This window comes from Pithys albifrons, chromosome 4 (assembly GCF_047495875.1).
Source record: "Pithys albifrons albifrons isolate INPA30051 chromosome 4, PitAlb_v1, whole genome shotgun sequence".
NCBI classification, from domain to species: Eukaryota; Metazoa; Chordata; class Aves; order Passeriformes; family Thamnophilidae; genus Pithys; species Pithys albifrons.
Window position 1 is genome coordinate 24,838,265 of NC_092461.1, and position 23,689 is coordinate 24,861,953.

Genomic DNA, 23,689 nt, shown 5'->3' on the forward strand with positions numbered 1-23,689 from the left:
AGTTCCCCAGGCAGCTATTGCATAAAGCCATTTTTCTAGTACCTGCTGGTCTACCCATATTTCATACAATATGTAGTGTGTGGAGTCATAAGAAACTATTAAGGGAGAGTCACAGGAGACCATTAAGGGATGTTAAAGAAACTGGTTATGTTATGAAAATTTGAATGATACAACTTGGAAGGAAATAAACCAGAAAAATACTATTATGTCTTAAAAATTTAATAAGAATTCATCAGAATTATTAACAAAAGAGAACACAATACTTTACAGCACTTCTTTGTGAAAAAGGCTATTTTAAAAATTACATTTTGCCTCCACAGAAACACACCAGAATAGCTAAATTAAGCTATTAAAAATATTTAAAATATGTGTTCTTAGCAAGAAGTTACATGAACCGTAAAGTTGATCTGTGCTAGACCAAGATTACTTTTCACAAAATAAGAACACCAGGTTCTCACCCATTGAATATATTAGACTACAGTTGTAAGTATCAGCAGAAGTAGAAAAGACAATTGCTATATTAGAATATGAAAACAACTTTAAAGGATATTATTTCATCACCACAAGACTAGCTATATGGCTCAAAGGACATTTTACTTCTCACTAACAGAAAACCAAAACCAAAGGGGCTTAAAGATCCTGTGCTTTCATCAAAGTCACTTGCTCTCACAGTGAAGTTTTACTAATCATTCTTCTTTCCAGCTTTCTGACAGGTGAGCGAAGGAGTAAGTGTATCAACAACAGTTATTGGTAGAAAAATAAAATGCATTTTTAATAATTTCTAATGGTTAGTTGGGAAGGTTGTTGGGTTTCTTCCTCCCTTTACTTAAATAAGTGGAGAAAAAACCTTCAAAATGTCAAGTTTGTCTTACCTACTCATAGGCAAAGACATGCAATTTATTCTTAGAGGAAATCTAATCCAAGCTGATTTAACAAGGACTTAAAGAAACAACTTCTTTCAACTCTTTAATCAAGACACTACTTTTATTGAGGGAAAGGATAAGAGGCCACAAGAGAAGTGGCTGGGAATTGTGCTTAGTACCTCCCCATCACTAGATCTCCAAAACTGTATCTGCTTTAAAAAAAAAAAACAGGAACTCTGGCTTCCTTCAGGTGTTGCATCATCCCACAGCACAAAAGAGAAATAGTGCCTGTGGGAACAGAATTTCCCTAGAGCCAGTCTAGGACAAGACCAAGTTTACCTGGCCACATCTGGAACAGAACACATCTCACAGAATATACCTATAAAGGATTTCTTATAGAGTCCACTAACATTAATGCAAAAGTTTTTATTATCTCCAGGCATCTTTAGCTCAGACCTCAAACAGTGCTACACATCTAAAATTCTGAAGGCCAAATTGACAATTAATAATCCTACAGTAACAATAATGTTATAGAACATAACCACTATACTTCACTGTTCTCCACTTACTGATCTGTAAGAAAAGCTGGCCAGTTCAGCCCTCTGGGGAAAAAAATAAACAAAACAAACCAACCAGACTTCACAGGAAGAAGTGGATTTTCTCTTTTTAAAAGACAAAGGCTTCACTTGCAGATAAATAAATAAAATGATGAGGAAAATATACAGGATGTGATGCACCATTACCAAACATCACATCTGTTACTCATATTTTAATATCTTCCCTGCCACCCTGAAGCACACTATGTGCAATTAAGAGGAAATTGCAATGCAATTTTTAAAGTAAATTATTGTCAACAGGCATACAGTACTAAGCCAAATGCAAATCACTAAATCAATTCAGCACCAGTTTAAAAAGTTTTGATTAATCCTCAATTCAATGCTATGCTATTATAATATGTTATTAAACGCACCCACCACTTTAAGACTCTCTCATTTCATTTGTAATTACAGTAAATATTGATTGCGAGGGTGGCCTGGAGACAGCTCCAAAATGTGCAACGGTCCCTGGAGGCAGAGCTTAGCGATAGTGTTCTGTTTCCATGTCTGCCCTTCAGACAGACTCAGCAGAAATATAAAAATTCAATACATTAATTTACTGGTTAAAATGCATACCTGCTTGGATTTTACTCTATTAAGCAGAGAATTTTGTTACAGTTTTTTTAACAAAAGCCTTAATCAATTTTATCTCTAAATACTGTTGTGAAAATTGTTCCAAAGCAGCTTTGAAGACAGTCTGAAGAGTGACTCATAGTCTCAGAATACAACTAAGAGCATGGGTGACCATTAATTCTTCTCCCTGGTTTTTCAACAGAACCAACGCATAAAGATAACAGAGACTATATTCAGTTTGGCAAAAGCTGAGCTCATCCAAATACAGCAAGAGACTACACCTCTGTTCTGACATCTGCTGCTGTACCAAAGCGTCCTACTTCACTCCACCCTCCCTTTTAAAATGCCCCTTCTGCTAAGGGGGCATCTCCAGCATCTCCCTCTAAAACTTACAGTGAGCCCTGTTCCCGTAAGGTGCTGACACTCAAAGCTTCTTCACACCCTTCTTCCCAGGCTCCCCTTAAAGGGGAAGCCTAGCACAGAGTCCTCATTTACAAACTTAAAAGCATCTTCAGACCAGCCTATGTGCAGCTCCTAAAAGAACAACTTTAACAAAGCATCTTGTCCACAAAGATCCACCTACCATAGCCAAGCTGATACACTGCAAATTTGATTGTGATTTTTCATGTACTTCAATAAAGAACAAAAAATCAGATGAATTTTCATTTTCACACAAATAGGTTAACCTTGTGAAACATACCCAGAAGATCAGCTTGGGTAAACACCTGGTGCATAACCCCTGGCTAGTTACTTTGAATTATGCTGATCTAACTACTGGCTTCATGTAAAGGCACCACCAACATTCAGCAGAGAATTCAGTCAACCTTGAAGCCATTTTCATTAAAAGACTTTGCAGAGCACAAATGCCACACATACGCACATCAAACCAATCTATTAAAAATGGACCTAAAATCAGGTTGGCATGAGGCCCAAATTAATGTATTCACAAGTAGTACCTTATTACATGAAAGTACCATCGGTATCACTGGCAATTTTATTGCCATCAGAATATAATTATCATTCGTTCCAACATTTTTACTTACCTGTATGTGCTCTATTAGAAGCCACTAACACTACATCTGCACTAGCAGATTAATCAGTACCAAGAAATATTCCTAGGCACTGAAAATTTCATTATCCATAATGTTTGTTAGAATGACCCCCAGCACAACTTCCATCAGAGCTAGCTATCATTCACTCCAACACCTTCCATGCATGGCCAGAAGCCAACATATCCACAAAATAATCCACATATACAGACTCCTTTCTGAAGGGTAGAAAGCTTAACAGTATCAGTGCCAAATGTCTTGTGCCAATTGCCTTTGGTCTGAGAGTGTGGTCGTGACACACTAATTCACAAGTAGAGATGCATCCTCAAAGTTTTATATTTTGTACACAATCATCATTAAAAAGAAAGTGGAACTCTACGCTTATCCTAAAGGTAGGCAAACAAGAAAAGCTCAAAGTGCTTGTCCCTTCAGCACACAGCAAAGTATTGTTTCCTCTACATTTTCCTTGTTCTAATCAAATACAGATGAGATTTCTACTTGTCATTAGATTAAAATACATCTTCCAACACAAAACGCCATCACACATATGGAATCTCAGGAATTACTAACACAGACTTCAGTAACTGCATATGCCAAGGTGCAATCTACATAGAATTTTAAACTAAACACTTTGTTACGTGACTTTGATACGATGTACTAAAGCACCCTCTATGGCACGGGTAACTTGCCTTCCCTCTTCAGTCAGCTATGACATAAGAAAATGAGAAGACTGTCAATTATTTGAAGAAGGAGATTGGACAACAACCAAATTAACTTTTTTTGCAATTCATCCATTTACTTACTCTAAAGATTGAGCACATTTCAACCAGGAAGGAAATCCTTCTGTTTTCATATGTTAATGAAACTAAGGCCAGGTCTTGTGTGTATCTGTGTGTGTGTGTGTGTCTGTGTGTGTGTGTGGGGGGGGGGGGGGGGGAAGTACACTCAGAACAGCTGTCATGTGTTTCCATAACACATTTACAGATCAATCTTGGCTGTACTGCAAGTTCATATGACACAGTACATGCAGATTAAAAAGTCTAATTAGATTTTTTGGAACTTCACTCTTATCAAAGTACCTCAATAAAGCAGCCAAATCTTCAGAAGTGCTCAGTAGTAAGTGGATTACATTTATTCCAGGCACTGTTGGATGCTGAGAAATCTTATACAAGGCAAAGCAGAGTCATAGCATGATCACTTTTGCCATCTGGTGCAACAGAATTGGCCCAAGATTTAGTAATAATTATAGCAACAGAAGTCAAACTATAATGCTGGTATAAACATAGGATAACATAGTGACACTGTTGCTTTCTGGCACAGGAATCAATCACCTTTTGCATCCAGCTTAGGCTGCAGAAATCTGCCAATCCCTATGAATGCACTTGGAATCAGCATTTAATGCAGAAATGGACCTCCTCTGCCATCAGCCCTTCTTCTACAGGCTTTTCCTCAGTCTAAGATTCACCCTCTGTAACTAAAGCCACAATACCCTTGAAATGAGAAGAGCACTGAGCCACTGAAAATTAGTGAGACAACAAGAAATATACAAAGTTTATTTTTCTGTATAAATTTGTTTTCCTATAATTAAGGGCACAATGCCCATAACTATACTATGAATGTTTCACTTCATTCTATTTCTAGTCGTCTCCTGGTGTGAACATCCATTACCAGGTAAAGAGCATCTTTTTGTTTAGTCTCATTGGAAAGGAATCCAATATCTGTGAGCCAAAGCCTGTGATTAAAAAGGCAAACTACAACAGTACTAAGAGAACTGCTTCAGCTAAGCAGCCTGGGACTACAACTGTAATATAGATGCAAGCCCTCTCAGAAGGCTTTCATGAAAAATGCCTCCCCCCAAAGCCAACTGCAGGAGTTCAAACCTTTGTTTGGGTCAGATTGGTACATACCAGATCCACTCACCTCACATTCTGTTTAAAAATATGCATTCTTCCCCTCAGTTTCACAACCTACATCACCCTGCATACTCTGAGGTTGTGAGAGTATGGGTTGCTCCCTGCTACATCCAGTGGATGAACAAACCAACTCCACTGGGATAAAGAAAGAGATCCCAAAGGCACAGCTCCCACAGAGGCCCACAGAACAAGCAAGCAACAAGGTCAGACAGGCTGGCATAACTCTTGGACTCTGTCCTACCTAATGCAGGGCTGAAGGAGCAACAGTGTGGAGTGCTCCTGCCAGCTGTCCCACAGAGAGCATGACCCTCACCATCACCTTACACCAAGGAAAAATCTCCAGCTGACCATTTAAAATATCTTCAGGGAAATACAAAGGAGAATCCTTCAGGCACTGCAATGCAGGGCCAATCAGACGAAAATTCTGGGAATCTGCACAATTACTTTTTCTTATCTTTTTTTTTTACCATGTTCTCCTTATAAAATTTCAAGGCAACAAAGATAAGTATGAAAGGGTTTATTTCTACTCCATTTCTCTTTTTCACCATTTTTTTACTTCTTCCCCTGTCACATTCCACTCCTCGCTCCTCTTTCCTTTCCCCTAACATCCAACTCCTTCCTGCCCGAGCTCTGTACCAAAAGAGCTGCTGAAGCCAGTGGGATGGCCCTGCCAATTATGAAGGCTGTCTGAGATCTCACACGATAAGGTTCTGTTTTCATCCACTTGGACTGCAATCTTTCATGGCAAATACAGACCGAACAGTGTGGGGGACTTTCAGCTGAACAGTTCACTCATTTGCTCACACTATGCCATTGTGAAGCCTATTCAGACTATTCTCTGAGACACTCCATTGCCTCTGGCAGCAGGGAAAGGATGGGGCATCAAGCATCTTCCTGTTCCTTCTCTCACTCCACCTAAATGTGCTATGCAAACCAAGTGGTACTTGCAATGTCAACCAGGGTGGCTGAGCTAAGCAAAGAGCTTACTGCTGACAGAGCGGATGGACCCACTCCACCTTCACCCTTGCTTTGTCCACTCCTCAGAGTTCACTGTAATGCTTCACAAGCCAATTCACCCCTCTGAGCAACAGAAAACTGCTCTCATTTTGGGGTGAATCAGGTCACCAGTCATGCAAGTCTGTTCAACACAGGAAGACCAACACACAGCCAGAACTAGGACTGCCCTTGCAGGGCAGTAAGCACACAGATAATCTTGGGTGCATCTTGCTAGGCTGCATCTTGAGTCAGGCTGGAGAAGGAAAAGCAAAATCTATTTTCACATAATTACTAGACACCACCCAAGGCTGAATATCCACAACACTGTCCAACTTCAGTATGTTTGCATAAAGGCAAATATTGGCTGACACAATATTTTTACAATGCTGCCATTTCAGTTTCTCTCTGTTCTAGAGCACAGGCCAGAGATCACAATCTTCCACATTAGTCAAAATGTTATAGGGTTAAACTTCAACACCTCTGATTGAATGTTGACTGAGAGTTATTAAACAGATATTATCATGCAGTTCTCTAATAAACACACAGAAAAATTACTGCCATTTACAGCACTTTCTGTTTGGAGTATTATAAATAACTTTTAAATGGAAATGAGAACACAGAAAACCTATTGACATTCTTCATAGAGACTTTACACCATTTATTAGTCACGTATTTTGGCATCTTGCATTGAATAAGTGTGTTAAGGGATGGGAACACAAATGTCATTTGCCTCCTTTACATACTACTGTTAAGGTGCACTATTTATAGGAAGCATATCACCTCCACTCCATAGAGGTTATAGAGAAAAAAAAAAGGCACCATCAGGCTCAGGCCAAGCATCTCAGTCACATAAGTAACTTGTCTAGCAGTCTCCATGGTCCTGGCCACATTCCAGTCCTTGCACTATGAGCTGATTGCTCATCATATGCTGGGGAAAACAACAACGTCCAGAGTGATCTTGAGTGGTATGTATCATGTTGATTTTTTTCCCCTGTCAGTATAACACTTTTACTCCACAGGGTGGAATGAAGTCTTTCCCAGCCAAACTCTGGCTCGTTTGGAAAAGTTGTCATCCACCAGGTGTATGGCCCAGCTCCTGGAGCAAATACAGCCTGTCCAAATTGACTGAGATCTTTTGCTGTTACAAGTCAGCCATTCCAAGCCTCTGAGCTCCAGCTGGTTCACCTATCAAAAAGTGAAGGAGTGCAAGCTTACTACTGCTTCATAAAATAAGAAGTATAATCATTAAATGACACATTTTCTCTCTGAAACTTTCCAGATCCTTTTAGCTGAATTATCCTGGATCATAAACACAGTATGTTTGGAGAACAGCTGCACATTGTATTTCAGCTAAGGTCTATGCTTTCTCCACTTACCTCCCTCTTTAGGCCAAAGTCAAATGCTAGGAGAAAAGTATATGCACTATAAATCACATCTTTCAACACCAGCAGTTGGCCAGCATGCTTACACACGGACACAGCAGAGCACACTCCCTTGGGCGATAACCAGTGGAAGTCAGTCCATTGATCCAGCTGCACTGAGGATGAAAATAAGGACTGAGAACAGGAGCCAGAGGCTCTCCTGCTCTAGCAGCTACTCCCTTGAGACACTCAAGGAGAGAAAGAAGCTTTCAGGTGAGAAAGGACAAAAAGAAGAGGGAGAGGAAGAGGGAAGGAAATGGTTCGGCTGAGACAGTATTTCCTGAAAAAAAGGCATGAGCAGACAACTACCTACCCCTGCCAGATGGATTCATCTGATCTGAAAATCAGATTTTTTTGGCTGGTTGAAGAGACCATCACAGACACAAGGCTTAGGAAAGGAAACATAAAACAGGAAGGAAACAATAGTAATCAGGATATCGTAGTCCATTAGGCCTGAGATAAAAGGAAAAGAAGGAGGACAAAACAAACTTCAACAAGAAAACAGTAATTAAACCAAAAAGAAATGAAAAGGTTAGCCTGTGAAAAAAAACAACATAAGGACATTGAATTATTACAGGGAAAAGATAATACAAGTCAGATTATCCAGGGTAATGAATTTGGCGCTAGCTGGAACAGAAGGGAGGGGATGACTGTGAGGAGACAGGACAGTAAGGCTTCAGCAGGACACATTGGGAATGAAGAGCAGAGAGAGCAGATAGAAAGCCTGCAGAGACAAGAAAGGATGACTAGATGAGCACAACCAATATACAGATGGGGGACAAGCTGAAGAAACAAAACAGATAGAATACAGAGATAGAACATATTTACAGCAACAACAAAACCAACAAAAAATCTGTGAGTCATACAGCAAAAACCATATAGAAGCTGCACTGGAAAACAGCATTTTGGTATTTCAATATATAAAGAGGGCTCTAATGAAGTGAGAGAGACTTTTTACCAAGACCTGTAGTGAGAGTGCAAAGGGTGATGGTTTTCAATTGAAAGATTTAGACTGGATATAAGGAAGAAATTTGTTATTATGAAGATGATGAAGCACAGGAACAGGTTGCCCAGAGAAGCTGTGGTTGTCCCATTACTGCAAGTTTTCAAGGTCAAGCTGGATGGGTTTGAGCAACCTAGTCTAGTGGAAGACATTCCTGTTCACAGCAGTGGGATTTAACTAGATGCTCTTCAAAGGTCCCTTCTAACCCTACCAATGACTCTGTGATGATTTCCCACCTCCATTCTTCTTCCCCTGAGCACAGCCCTGAAATCCAATGACTGTGCTCTGGTCTATCCCAAAGCTGGTTCACAGAGCAGTAAATCAGTTCCCTATAATATCCTGCAATAAGTCATGTAAGGGTGGCTTGTGCTACAGATTTCATCATCAATAATGATCCATGTCACACACTTTTCACACAAACACACATGAAGCCTTTCTCTTGATGCATACACGAGACATACTGGATTAAAACGGGGGAAAAACAATGTAATAAAGATGGGATTTATACACTTTTTTGCATAGTGAAGAGACACAAAGAAATGAGGAAAAATAAGTTTCGCAAGTACAGAAAAACTGGCCTTTTGTAAACTTCTCTTTTGATCCTAAATCTTGCAGTAAGCCTAAATATGTTATTTAGTTCCATCACATGACAAGAAAACATTTCCAAAACCAAGATAAGACAGGACTGTCAATAGACAGAGTCAGAAAGAAAAAGATTGAAAACAATGTAGTCAGGAGGGTTTGGTGGCTTTTTTTAACCTGGTCTAGATTAGGGAGATTTAGAAAAAAAATTCAGTCAGGACAACAAAAAAATTACCTGGCACCATGAAAACATTCCTCTGGCACAGAATATGTATTTATGTTCTTTTGGCCGATACTCCAGAAACTTCCTTAAAACATTATCTAAAGTTATGCATGATTTTCCATCCTGATAAGTTAGGTTTCTGTCAGTGTTTTTTAAAATGATCCTTATGTACCTATTTCTGCTTTTCACATTTTTGTTTGTTTTCATTTAGTAGTCACATAATGATCAACTGCATACATTTTATCCAATTATATCATGCATTTTCTGTCACATCTGTATTGTCCTTCACTCTTTGAAGTGCTTAAAATTTTTACAAAATAACCACACCCCAATAATAATAAGAATAACAATATCATTATCATTTAAGGGAATTTGTAAATTTTAACCTTATACAGTTTGGAGAGGAGACTAAAGGCTGCATAAATGTAAGCTTCGTCTTGAACAGAAGTTCAGATTGATTTTTGGTCAAAATCTGACAGTGATTAAGTACTTTAGAAACTAAATACCAATTTGAAATGTCACAGACAGCCAGAGCAAATCCAGATTTCAATAGCAAGGTCCATTCCAATCCAGCACCAAACCTGGCAAAGTGTATGCCAGAGGTACATGTGAGGACAAGCCCTGAGCAGACAGGAAGGAGCATCCCTCCCATAACTGTCAATTTCAGATTAAACTTTCCAAATCAAACTGAGGGGATAGCCCTGAAATTATTAAAAACAGTAGATCAAGAATGGTAACAGCGTGTCCTGTGTCTGGGCAATGTGGTCCTCTGACTTGGTGGCAGGAAAAGTATACTCCCCTGCTGCTTTCTCTGTTCCCCACCCATAAAATGCATCCCCTTATCACTAATAAAACAGACATACCAAGGTCTGCAACAGATGGCAACATTCATTACAATGAAACTACAAAACTAAATAATATTGAATTCTAAAAGACATGATTAATAACTCTTGCATCCACGTGAGCTTTTAAAGAAGTTTGAATCAAAAAATATAAAACTTCACTTATAAAGCAGCAGCAAAGTCAAGATCATTAAAAACTTGGTGTTACTACATACACAGCTGTTTGAAATAAATAGTGACAAAGATAATTGAGAGGAAAACAATAGCAAAAGAAAAGGAAATCTTTGATTTCCTTGCCCAGTCATCTAGTTCCAATTAAATCCAAAGAACCAAAATCCATAGCTATCTTCTTTCATAGTAGGAGGAAGTTGTACATATAATTATCATGGTCAACATCAGACATCTAACTCAGCAGAATAAACTGTTAAATCTGCAACTCCCCTGTGTTCTTACACCAAACACAAGCAAGAGACTGATTCTGCATGCACATCAGCTCTACTCCTCCTCCCACGACAACAAAAGAGAAATTAAAAATAAGTAACCAATTAAAAGAATGACTAGATAGCAACGTTTCATATTCAGTAAGAATTTCTTTAAAATAAGTAACGTCCCTTTCAGAATCCAAGGTTGAAAGTGTTAAAAGTTGTAGCTACCACACAAAACTCCAAGATTTTTAGATAACAAAACTTATTGTCAACATCATCTTTGATAGACAGGAGACTCATGGAATCAAAAGACACAGTCCACTAGAGGACTAACTATGATAGTCCATTACTGTTAACTGTGACAGCTACACTGCTATCACACCTGCCAACCTAACCCATGTGCTGAAGCAGTCATAGGTCCTGCCAACCTACCCATGTGTTGAAGCAGTCATAGGTCCTGACAATGGCTCTAAGTCATAGCCTTGCACATTTAAAAAAAGAAACTGTTACCAAGTTTTGGAGCAAGTGTTAAAAAACATCCATTTTAATGGCTGTCCAGGTCAAGCCCTTCAAAGAAATGTCTACAAATATTGAAATAAATGTCTGGTGCTAAAAATGAGCAGGTCACACCATAATCTTACAACTGGGATCAGATTTCCTTGCTACAGAGAACATTGCCCATTAATGTGTGATTTTCAATCCCAGCTAACAGATGTGTAGAAATTACCTGAGCTATCTAGAGGCATCTTCAGGAAAAAAAACGGTTTCTCTCCTCTATAGCTGTAAATTCCTGCTAGCTTTCTAAGTGACAAAGCAGCAGCCAAGGCCTCCGATTATCCAGGGAACACAGAATCTGCTTGACAGCAAGCAGATCTGATTAATGGCTGCACCCTCCTGACTTCATCACCCCTTCTTTCAAAAGAATTGACCTTCAGCTTCAGATAAAGATCCTTTCCAAGCTTCTGAATCCAGCAGAGGATTAGTGTTGCTGATAAAAACGAAATCTGTTTGTATTCTCAAAAATATCATGACTCCCTTAGATGGGGCTGAAAAAAAATTACATAACATGTCCCTTTGGCTTCTTTTTCTATTCCATTTGAAGGGTCAAAGGAATTAGGTGGCCTGCCACCAACTTAACTCCTGCAACAAGTGGTTCATTGCAATAAATGGGGAAACAGTGCAGCCAATCCACAAAGTCTTCTTGTAGGCAGGAAATCATTTTTGAACAGTGGGTCTTGCTGAGCTCAAGCTGACCACAAGTACTTCAGATTCCTGCTTCCACTCCTTGTTACTCAGCCACTACTGGTCTGTCACCTGATGCTTGGACTCTGTTGCATTAAGTGCATGGGCTCATCAGCCAATGCTGGAAGCTGCTTGAGTTTCACTCATCAGACTGTTGCTGCTGCTCTGTCCTTTTCCAACACCTCTCATGCTCAGCTCTGTGGTTTTGTTTCACACTTCTTTATAGCTGGGGAGGCTGAAGGAAGAAAGCGTCATCTACAAGTAGATTCTCACTTTAGTAACACTGAGGGGTTCCAATTTTAAAGTTAGCTACAAATTTTCTAACTTGCAAATTCTTTACTTTGGTTTCTTCCATCCTCTGTTTTTCAAGTCCTGCAGTAACAAGAGCAATTGAACACAAAAAACCCTAAGCAATAAATGTTGTTGTTGAAAGTTCCAAACAGCAAATGGGTTTGGGCATGTAGGTAGAGAAGAAAAATGAACAGCCTTCAAGTTTCTAACCAAGAATCTCAATTCACTGCTTGACAAAGAAGCAATAGGCATACGTGATGAAGAATACAGCTATGTTATCTATTGCAGAGTGGCTTATACCTCATGCTCTCTCAGCTGTCCAACAAATCCATGGGGAAAAAAACAAGGCTTGTAGACACAGTAGAATTTTGTTAACTTAAGTCTGGCAGTGCGTTGAGCTGAAAAGATGGGAGCTGGCTCCCAGCCAGCCAGCTGGAACCATAAACAGAATAAGCTTCCTCCTGCCTGTAAGTGTTGTAATAACAAGATGCATGACAGAATACCAAGGAAAAAGCAGTACCTCTGTGCTTCTGGTCATACAAAGCTGGTTTGGTTTGGTTTTTGAATACCAGGATGCATTCAATGCAACATGGAAACAGGGCAGTGCTGGGAGTGCCCTTAAATTGGTATTATCTTCTGTGTTACAGTAGTGGGAATGAGCAAATAAGATACTTTCCTGCAGAGTCATCTTTCTCCACTTTTTCTGACCAGTTCAGATTAATTTGCAAGAGGGATGATTTAAACTAATAAAATTAACTCCCACTGACTTTATAGTCAAGTCAGAGTAGAATAGAGATGATGGCAACTCCATCTCCATGTTAAGCACCACTTCTTCCTTGGTCAGAGGAAGCCACTGGTAGATAATTCTTGAGATATTGTTCAAAAAGCTAAATTCACTATGTCTCAGATAAGTCCAAGAAACAAAGGACTCTGACTGTAAAACAAACCAATTCATCCAGAAGTTACTTGCATAAGGATTACAAAGAAGAAATCCACAGTAATTATTCAAGGAGCAGTAACTCCCAGAAAGACAGTACAGGAGACACTGTAAATGTCTTCTGCATTTGAATCAATTGCACTACTTAGGGTAAGCTGTGTTGTATTTAAATAATAAATAAATCAACACACAAAGCACTGCTGGGTTTAAAATATTCTTAGCTTAAATCTACATAATATCAAAAAAACCTGAAACATATTTCATGGCTGAGAGATCAGTAATTTAGAGGTAAGAAGCAGAGTTCCAGATTTCAGAATTAACACCATGGAACAAAAGATCCATGCCAACTAGTAAAGAAATTATTAACATATGTGGTACAGCTCTAGCAATGTAGCACTAATTGCTAAAACTAGAGCATTACAATAAAGAACACAGATGGCATTTGATATAAAAATAAATAAATAAGAGCATCATAGGTGTCTTGTTGGGGAAAAAAGAGCCTACATTAGCTTATAATTTGTTTAGCAACAAATTATGTTCTGCACTTTGCAAACAAAGAACTTATATTAAAAATGTAACATAATAATTATAGAAACCAATACCAGGACTACATTTGTTAAAAAGCAGACTTCATCTCACAGATTTCACACGTATGTTCCCTGAAGCTGGGGAATATTTCCACACATGCTACAGGAGATGACAGCCAAGCCTTGAAGCTGAGCAATATTCCTTTTCTAGCCCACACAGAAACAAAGAACAGCATCCTTAAAGGCTTTTGGGGTGGGGGGGAGGGCGGGACAAGGGGGGAGGGGGGGCGGAAACGCCTTTTCTCAATATCTTTCCTTGTATACAATTGAATGTGAAGAGCAGACAATAACCCATGGGCCAGAGCAGAAAATACTTTTCCAGCTCACTGTTTTATCTATTTTCATCCTAAGGTCTTGAAACCAAGTAGTAATTAATGCATATTCTTAGAAAAACTTAAAAAATACTTGAGCACATAGTTCTTATCCTGGAAGCCTATCTTCCACAATCCCAAGTAGCCCAAGGCTGAAAATCTGTTTTCTATAAGGATTCTAGTCAAGCTGTAATTACATTTGCAAGCAGAAAAAGGCCAGCTCTTTCATTTCTACCTTATAATAGGGAAAGTAGTTATCTTTGATGCTAATTTCTCCTATTCACTTCTCTTAACAGTATCATTCACAGTTTTTAATGCAAACCAGATGATAAGAGCACTATTTTCATTAGCACAAAATAGCTAGGTGTGTCATTTCCACAACCTGTTCTTTAGCAAAGCAGAAAATATTAATCTCTTTTTCCATTTTTTACACCATAGCTGATCTTGCTCTGCAGTTCACACACAATTTACATGACTGAAAATTAAAAGTGCTTAAAGTGTTGCCAAGAAACTTTTGTGTCAGGAAAGTCACACTGACATCTCCATGCATAAGCCCAAGAGTCAGGACTCCAGCTCCCAATGGAAAAGGGCTCCAAGCTCCTTTGCCACACAACCCATGGTGGTTGCAACACTGAGCTGATCTCCACACCTTGCATTGTAAGTGCAGAACACTCTGCATCACTGGCTCACACTGCAGGCACACCAGACTACCCGAGACACTTATGCACACTGTGGGAAGGACCTCCCCACACTTAACATGACAGAAAAAGTTAAGTGATAAATTTACTGTACCAGAGTATTGAAGTTCTAGAAAATTTTACTGTTCCCTGATGAATATTCCTTGTGATTTTTGTGCCAACTGTAGCACCAAGAAGAAAAAAAAAGGTAACTGGATACTGTTACGGAGTTGGACGTGATGATCCCTGTGTGTCACTTTCAACTCAGGATATTCTATGATTTTATGACTACTGAATAGTTTCCAGTCTAGACTTTGGAGTCAGTATGGGTGAACACTGGAGACAATCCTAGTGCTGTATTGCATTAACATACCTAGGAAAGTTGTACTTTCTTAAGTGATGTAGCTTCACAAATAATTGACTCAGAGGAAAATATCTGTCCAATTTTTAAAATTATCTCACTGTAATTTTTATAAGAAGTTACTTTTTTCCTCCAGTAGACAAAAAATCCATTTTTTCATACAATCATGTTAACTTTGTGTGACGTGAACTCAGACCATCCAAAACTCCTTTCATGATTTCTTTATTTATTGACCAATCACACACTTTCCTTTTAGTGCTGAGTATTAAATACTGATATTTGTACCTAAAATTCACTTAAACATCATCTGAGGATGAAAAGCATAAAATAGTAATGTAACAATTTAGAAATATATATACCCTTCAGACCAATATTGCAAATGTAATACACACAAGAACCCTAATGGAGTCTGTGAAAATAATTGCATTTACAAGTATTTCAGAGCAAGACCAAAAGTATTCAAAATAAGTATCACAGTAATGGACAAGCATGAGACTACTAACTTTTGCTAACTACTATTCTTAAAAATCACTAACTAGTCCCTTAATCCTCAATTAATCATTTACAAGTACTAGTTCCAGACCAAAATGTTTCCCCAAGGTCTTTGATATACCAGAGGATGACTTGTGGATCAGCACAAACCTACTGTTTTAAAAATATCACTATAATGTAGAATTCAGCAGAGATACATAAAAGCTGTCAAAGTCTGCCCACTGCTATACCCTGGGCCATGGTGCAATATTGCAAACAGTTTTTGCTGCCATACCTAAGCCAGACAATAAGCAAAGACTAAAGGTTCAGAACACTACAAACATGTTGTCACAAAATATAACATCTCAATCTATATGCATTTTGGATTCCTTTGTAATTAGTTAATCTATGAGCTTGGAAGAATTTTTTTTTAAATATCCAGGCTTGGTTTTGGTAACACATGTTACTTTCCCTATGCTCTCCTTGAGTACAGTTTTCAGCTAGAAAATTCACTACAAAACCAAGAGAATAAAATCTTGTTATTAACGCTTGGTGTTAAACAAGGTAGATGCAGAAGAAACTTAGGCAAGAGCACAACATATGATTATGCCTTTTGATTAACAACTCAGAAGAGGGGACAAAAAAACCCCAAATCCACTCTGTATGAGAGAGGGTGAGACTCCCTAACTCAGAAGAGAAGGTAGGTACAGACAAAGGAGGCTAACACTTCAGAGGATTAGATTACAGCCTCAGTTCCAAACCACTGGCATAATGAAGGTATCTAGGAAGAGAAATGTATAAGCTTGTTTGTTTTTACTACCTCTTTTAAAGGTTGCTTGGCTTCATTTATCTTCAGTTATCATGGTCTCTAAACAGAACTGTAGAACTGTGCAAAGCATAATTTCACTTACTGCAGTCTCCCATTTCTGTGACAAGTCTGATGGTTTCCTGCCCCTGAGTCACAAGGTCTCACTTCTACAGAGACACCGCAGGAGGTACAGCCGGAGCACACTGTGCAGCCTGCAGGCACATGGAGACCTCCCCACACTCTGAGAGAATTGCTTCTCAGAAGTTGCAATGAAAAATTTCACTAGAAAAGCTCAGAGCTGACATAAACCAGCAACTGCAAGTGCATAAGTGAAGAATGAACACGGTATCCACAGCTGACCATCTACCAGCATCTGTGCGGATCTACCCTCAGCTTGTTATGATTGCTGGATATGCTGATTTGCTGACTGCCTACAGAATATACTGCTTGTTGAAGCCCAGCTTTGTATCAGTTAATCCATCAGCAAAACTGGGCACCAGTATTGGCAGTTGCAGTAGAGAAGATAAAGAATGCAGAAGTAACCAAGTTTCAGTCACCAATAATGAAAAAAGGAAGAAATGGAACAATGAATCTTAGAGATAAATTCACAAGAAACTATTTGCAGCTGAATAATCCAAGCACTAACTACAAGCACTAGAGGAGGTGGAAGGGAGAAAAAAATTACACCTGGAACAAATATGATTTCTTAATTTTGTTTTATAAATGAAAAGCATTCTAAAACTTAAATACAATTTATACACTGTCCTCATGATGTTCTACTGGATAGTCATGCTAAAGACAGGTTTAATCTATAGTCACATTCTTTTAATAGCAGCTGCAATTTATGTTCCAGGACAAGTGCCAGTAGCTAATGATCCTCCTGTTATCGATTACCCCTTGATGGGATGAAAACTCATTTCCCTGGTCTTGACACATGAAGACCCTGTCTTGCATAACCAAATATATAGGTATACAAATTGTTTGGGTAGCAGAAGGCATTTAACAAGATCAGGACCCATCAGTATGGCCAGACATATGGCCAAAAACAAAATCCACTTTTGGCACAGGTGTTTTGCAAGCAATCATTTCTACCTCATTACTACCAGAGCTGCTCAAAATCCTCTGGCTACAGAAATTCTGCAGGAAAGGATTTGTACATGGGACAGTTCTTAGTGTTGATTTGCATTTAATAATCAATTAATTTTCTGTATCTGAAGAAAAGGAAACAGGTAATGCAACACATGTAGAGATAAAACATATGAGTTTACTCTGAAAAAAAAAGGCCCACCATGATCCTTCTGCCAGCCAGGCCTCTTTCCAGCACCATTTTATTACCAACAATAGGATTTACCAATTCAGATGACAAGCCTGAATACGTTCATGAAGTTAAAAACTAATATATTTTGCTCAGAATTGGGCATCACCCCCGGGTGCTCAGTCCAAGACACTAGTAATGAGTACATTTAAACCACAGAAGTCAAATAGGTCAGCAGTTCACAAAAAAAAAAAAAAAAAAAAAAAACAAAACACCAAAACCCCACCTGGTAAGATTTTTCAGGGACATGTGACTTCTTAGGTGGCAACTTAAAGACAAAGGGTACCTCATCTAATTAGCTGGACAAGTTATTTGAGATAGCATGAAAAAAATCTCTCCCCCCATTTGATAGTAATTAGGAACTCTGAATCCATGTAACACTTCCCATTCCCAGTAGCAATGCTGGAATAAGAAAAGATGACCAATCCTCTAAGAACATAGCTTCCTCAAAGAGGTATTGAATAGAAAAATTTAGATGTCCTATTCTCCTACTAGGCATCAACTTTTTATTAAAGAATATTCTGGACACTTAAGGGTGGTCCTGTGGTGTAATGGAGAGCACTCCAGATTCCAAATCCCAAGGTTGTGAGTTCGAGTCTCAGTAGGGACTGTCCCCTGGCAGTTCAATGCCTCCCTGCCATCCCATCCCGTCAGATCTTGGACACTCAGCAGGGTCAGCCCCAGTTAGTACCGGGTGCTGTGACAGTCACTAGGACTTCACTGTCACTGTCCAAGCTCACTCAGCCATGGCAAATGTACCTTAGGACTTCAACAGTGGGGCCAGTTCTGTGCACACTGTGCCTCACCTAAAAAATCCACTGTGCAGGCTGGAAGGGCACACCCACGTGGGGAGAGCCCTTCCCAAATCTTCGTTCACAAAGTTTGGCCATACATACATTCTGGATACTTACCTGGGAGTCCCACTCCCGCATAGTTGTTAGGGAACACACACAATTCATCTCGCTTTCCTTTTCATTATTAATCGTTAGACTTCTAACTCAAGGCTATCTTTGTCTTACCCCAGTACCAATCTGATTAACGGATGAAAACCTTTCACCTTTCAATTACATACTAAATTTTCACTGCCTCATGAAACTGATTAATCCTGTCATATCCTCACCCACATTTAACTTAAAACATGTAGCCGGTACAGAACCAATTATCTTTGACCGATAAATGAGGCATTCTTCCTTCCTTAGGGTCTTGGGTCTTTTTTTTTTTCTTTTTTTTTCTTTTACCTACCAAGTCCTCTTAGATGAGGTCTTTTGACTGCAAGAACAGTGAAAAGTGAATTATGAAACAGCACCATCCATCTTATGCTTTTAGGATGTTAGTGTTGGATTACTCCTCTAGAAAATATGTAGGACAAGTACTGAAAGTCCTCAAAAAAAACAAAGTTTCTAAAGTTCAGATATTCCATAAAATGTGTTAGAAGAGGCTAAATGAAAACAAAGACAGTTTGAACATGGGTGGTAACTAGATGATCTGCTCTCGTCCCAAGCGAACCACATCCACTGATTCCGTGATGGTGAAAACAACTCTGCAGCACCCACAGTGGCACTGTGTACACAGAAAACATAATCAATGCTAATATTCTTGCCTGAGTATTTAAATGCTTGCCTAAAATACCACTTTAGAAGAAGTAGGACTGCCCAGAGAAACAATTTTCATGCTCAGTTCTGCTGATTTCAAGAAGAGTTGGAATGGTTAGCTCTGAATAAGTAAGGCACACTCTGCAGCATCTATGGGAAAGTGGTTACATTTACTTCAAACAGACTGTTAAAACAAAAACATCCATGAGTTAGTAGGCAAGCAAAATACATTTTCTTTCACTACTGGATTTCAAACATCTAAAAGATCCCATGGAGTCAAAAACAACAAAACCAAATGAAAACAAAAGAAATTTCTAATGCCATTAAGAGCATAAAGATCTAAAGATAAACTCAGATGATATCACAACATACAAGAGCTAAAGCAGGAACATTTCCACTTATCCCTTTCTCCAAAAGACCACTCATGCAAAAACAAGTTCTCCTTTTTTTAACTTTTCTTTTTTCCTTTGTAAAATACATCCCTGTTTGGAGAAGTGGAAACTTTCAAATGCACAGATGTTTGTGATTGCACGCTAGCAGCCTGCTGGGAACCATTAATGGTGTAGAGAGTAAAGTTATTCAATCATCTCGAAGTCACTTTTCAAAACTGTTGCCCTCAGTCTAGGGGGTGATTAATGGCGTCCAGCAATGACATAGATTACCCCCTGTCAATGCAAGCTCTTTGATTTTAATGCAGTTAAGCTACTGAAGTAAACAAACCAATTTGGGTGTTCAATGAGCTCTTTGTCTCATTAAAAATTATTTGACTAGACTAGTGGTAAAAGAATATTGCATATGTCCCCAAATTCAATTTGGCATTCTGTAATCATAGCAGCAATTACATTTGCAAAAAGTTTAGAAATTAAAAGAGGCAGAAAATGGTCAACCTTTCATTAGGAACTTTCATTACGGATTTTCGTGTGTAACAAAATTAATATTTTCTAATCACCACGGTACAGCAAGCATGCTTCTCTATGTTTCAAAGAGGCCAGCAGCAATTACAGTCACCAGGCAAAAGTTTCAGCAAGCAGCTGCAAATTTGCTGTTTAAAAGCAGACAGCCCTCTAACCCTCCCAAGTAGGATTTCTTCAAATTGCAAGTCCAGCGTCCCTCAAGGACGCCTGCTGCAGTCTGGGGTCTGGCTGCACTTGGCACCTCATGTCAGGACAAGTATTTTCTTCCCTTCCTTGTACTACCAAAATGATGAGTGTGAATGCAGCAAGTTGAATTATAAAGGCTAAGGCATTTTGTTTCTTTATTTAGATGTCAGGTGCCTCACAATGACCGGAATCTACTGTTCTCGCAGTAGAAAATTTGAATTCACTGTACCTGTGACTGCACGGCTACTTTGTGCTCCGCACACATTCAGTGGCAGAGACAACCACCTCAGAAAGGCACAGAGAGAAGCAGAGTGGTTTGTGCCAGAGAAGCACTTTGGCAAAGAGGATGGCAAAGCCTGAGTGCTACTGGAGGGAGTTCCCACTCTGGGCACAACCAGATGATCACTTTAATTCTTTTTGAAGTGACGCAGCACGAGCTACTTAGCAAGCTTACACCACTGGCTCTCCATGAAGTCCCACACTGGCCCTGGGCCCCTTACAGCCAGGCAGCCCAGAGGTTCACTGCAGTACTGGCTGTGACACAGCTCCCTGTCCCCGTGCAGGGCCACAGCACAGCCTCAGGTGCCATTTGCAGCACATCTCACGCACCTGCCTAGAGTATCCCATAGTCTTAACACTTCTGCTTAGTGTTACTTTCTGTACCCTGTTATCACAAAGTCCAGGGAGAAAAAAAATTAGAAGACCTCATGTAAAATGGAGCTGACAGCATGCCATCATCCTTGGTCTTAAAAATGTCACTGGACACGTATTTCACAATACATCAAAGATTGTTTTCGAACCTTCAGACAGTTATCCGAGTCTCATTTTTCATCACATTCCTCCCAACAAATTGATACCAGCCTTCCGCATCTTACGACTGAGAACAAAGTATCTGTTTCCCACGCATCCTGATCAGCCTCTTTACTCTGAACTCACTCCAAACCCATCTCCTAACACCCTGCTACTTCCTGACCACTCATCTCAACCTTCCTTTTATCCTTCACACACAATTTTTAGCATCTATTCTAAACACATCCACCTCAAAGCAACCCAGTAGAAACTTGATAAAACCTGCTTAAATTCAACAAAGCACAACAGACAGCAGGGAGAATTATTTTCCTGTCATTATGACACCATGAGCATCCAAAAAGTATATTAATAAAGCTAGTTTGCACCTCAACATAAATAACACAATTCACATACACAGGTATGACGAGCATTTTAAATTCTGTGTCTGGTGGTACAGAACTTCTACACAGATGTTATTTTCTGCTAAATTTACCAAAATGAGACCAAAAGAACACAAAAGTGACAAAAAAACCAAAGCTTAGCAAATTGGAGTAGCATTTTATTTTCTTTATTAACACCTAACTTAAGGTAGGGGGAAGGGAGGAAAGGAGGCTCCAGCCATGTCATTCTCAGAACTGACATACTGCATACCAAGAAGGCCAAAGTCTTGCTCCAACTGACACTACTATACAGCAATAGAAAGCAGATTTTTGCCACCACTTCCAACTTTCATATCATGTATTTCAAAACACGGGAGAACCTACTATACCCAGACTGTCAAATCAATATAAAATAACTTTAACCATCCAAGTTTCTTTTTACCTTACTATTAATTTTTCAATGTATCAATTTACTAACTCCCTCATTGTATTTAATATGCAAAGAAACTTGCTATGTTCTAAAAATAATCGTACATTTCCAGCAAGATGTATGTAGCTTTGTTTCCAAAAACAAAGTGAAATACAAGAGAATTATGTTGACTTGCTAATATATTATAGAATGAGTTTACATCTTCACAATGTCCTTCCTTTTTAGTTTTTAAGTTTTGTGTCCTACTTTCTGGTCTATTAAAAAAAATCTTTGCTTTTTAATTTAAATTATCTTCTCTTTCTTCATTTCTTAGTTGACAGGATACTATTACTCCTCATGGAGAATGCTCTTCGATAAATAGGGCTACTTCTTTAAAGTTATATTTAATTATTCTTGTGCACTTCCTCACCCTGAAGCGGTTGCCATTGAGCACCTACTCTTTTGAAGGAGTTTCATACATAAATCAAATATAAAGAATCAAAACAAGATCGTTGTTACCATAAAACCTGAACATGCTATGTAATGAAGCTACGGATACTGAAATCTAATACTCTGAAGTCAGTGTTAACAGATTTCTGTGTCACTTGCACTACAACTTTCTAATTTGACCTCTGCAAAGCATCTCTTGGGTTAATGCAAGGACAAAGCAGAAGAGGCACATGGGGTTTACGGGGGTTTTTTGTTGAGATTTCTTTGTCAAAGCTGTTCTTACCTCTAGAAGATGCAGCTTCTTATAGCTTCATCTTGAATGAGGCTTTCTCAGATAAAAATCTTCTCCAGTCTGTTACCTGTCCACAAAAGTTGAGAAATTTCATTGTTTTCAATTATGTTTTGCAGAAAGTGGATAAGGGTGATCTGACAGCATCAAGATAACGGAAGAGTGTTTAGAAGTCAATAAAAGTTGTTAATGATTTTTATGTCTGATAGCTAAAATTCCAATTTTAGTTTCTTAACAGAGTCAGGAGGCTGCAAAGAACTCAGTAAGGCACCAGATAAAGAAAAAAAAACACCTTACTGCTCAGTCAATAACCACTCCAAAATTATAAAAGCAGAAAGACATGCCATTTTCTGAACACAGGCCAGGTGTTAATCATGCAAGGAAATATCTTAAAGGATAACTTGCTCTTCTTTCCCCCAGGCTTTTTCTTTTTTAAATAAAAACTTCCTTTTCTCCTAGCTGTGTTTACATATAGCAAGGCAGTGAGTTCTTACAACATCTTACATTTTCACATGCCATTCAAGCTGCTCATCAGTCTGTTCTAAAACATCACTTCATAAAGAACTAGTCATGTTTTCTACTTCTCATGTGAGCTCCAGTTGTCACCTAAACAAGATGGAGGATTTTTCTCATATATCTAAAGCAGCTTGGTCTAAAATTAGTCTTAAAACTAACAACAACATGGAAATACTTTATTTCTATAAGGTTCAAATCCTTTTTAAAAAGAGATGAACAAAAATCCTTTTTAAAAAGAGATGAACAATCCAAGCCACAGATGTGGTTGTTCAAAGAGGTCAATCAAGAATGCTTTGCTCTCACAGAGTGCATTTACCAAGAAGCCCAGGAGCTGAGGGGTAGAGGGATGGAGAGTCCATAAACAAGCTCTGCCTTCAAGAGTTTTCACTAGCCTGTAAACTAGGCCAGCACAACCATCATATTTGAAATAGGCATTAAATTGGTCATTTTCAGGGAGGCGGCACAGGGTCTTGTTGCCCTTTTCCCCTCTTTTTGCGTGGTTTTGTTTTTTGGTTTGTTTTTTTTGTTGTTTTTTTTTAATCTTAGAACACAACCAGAACTTTTTTAAAAAGAAAGTCTGGAGAAACCAAAGCTCTTCTAAGCTCTTCTATTTTAAATGTGCTGTTTCAGCAATTTATGTTGCTGTCCAGGTAAACACTAGAACAACATGGGATTTTT

The 23,689-nt window shown here is 38.8% G+C and overlaps 1 protein-coding gene across 9 annotated transcripts in view; it reads right to left on the reverse strand.

The window, feature by feature from the left end:
- The window catches only part of SEMA5A (semaphorin 5A), a 395,174-nt gene that overhangs the window by 293,896 nt on the left and 77,589 nt on the right, over nt 1–23,689 (reverse strand). For 6 of the 9 annotated variants that reach the window (XM_071553669.1, XM_071553668.1, XM_071553676.1 and 3 more), the window contains exon 2: nt 22,490–22,565. The exons of the other annotated variants lie outside the window; for them this stretch is intronic. The gene's annotated coding sequence lies outside the window, so the exon portion shown is untranslated. The remainder of the gene's footprint in view (nt 1–22,489; nt 22,566–23,689) is intronic. 9 annotated transcript variants of the gene reach the window in all.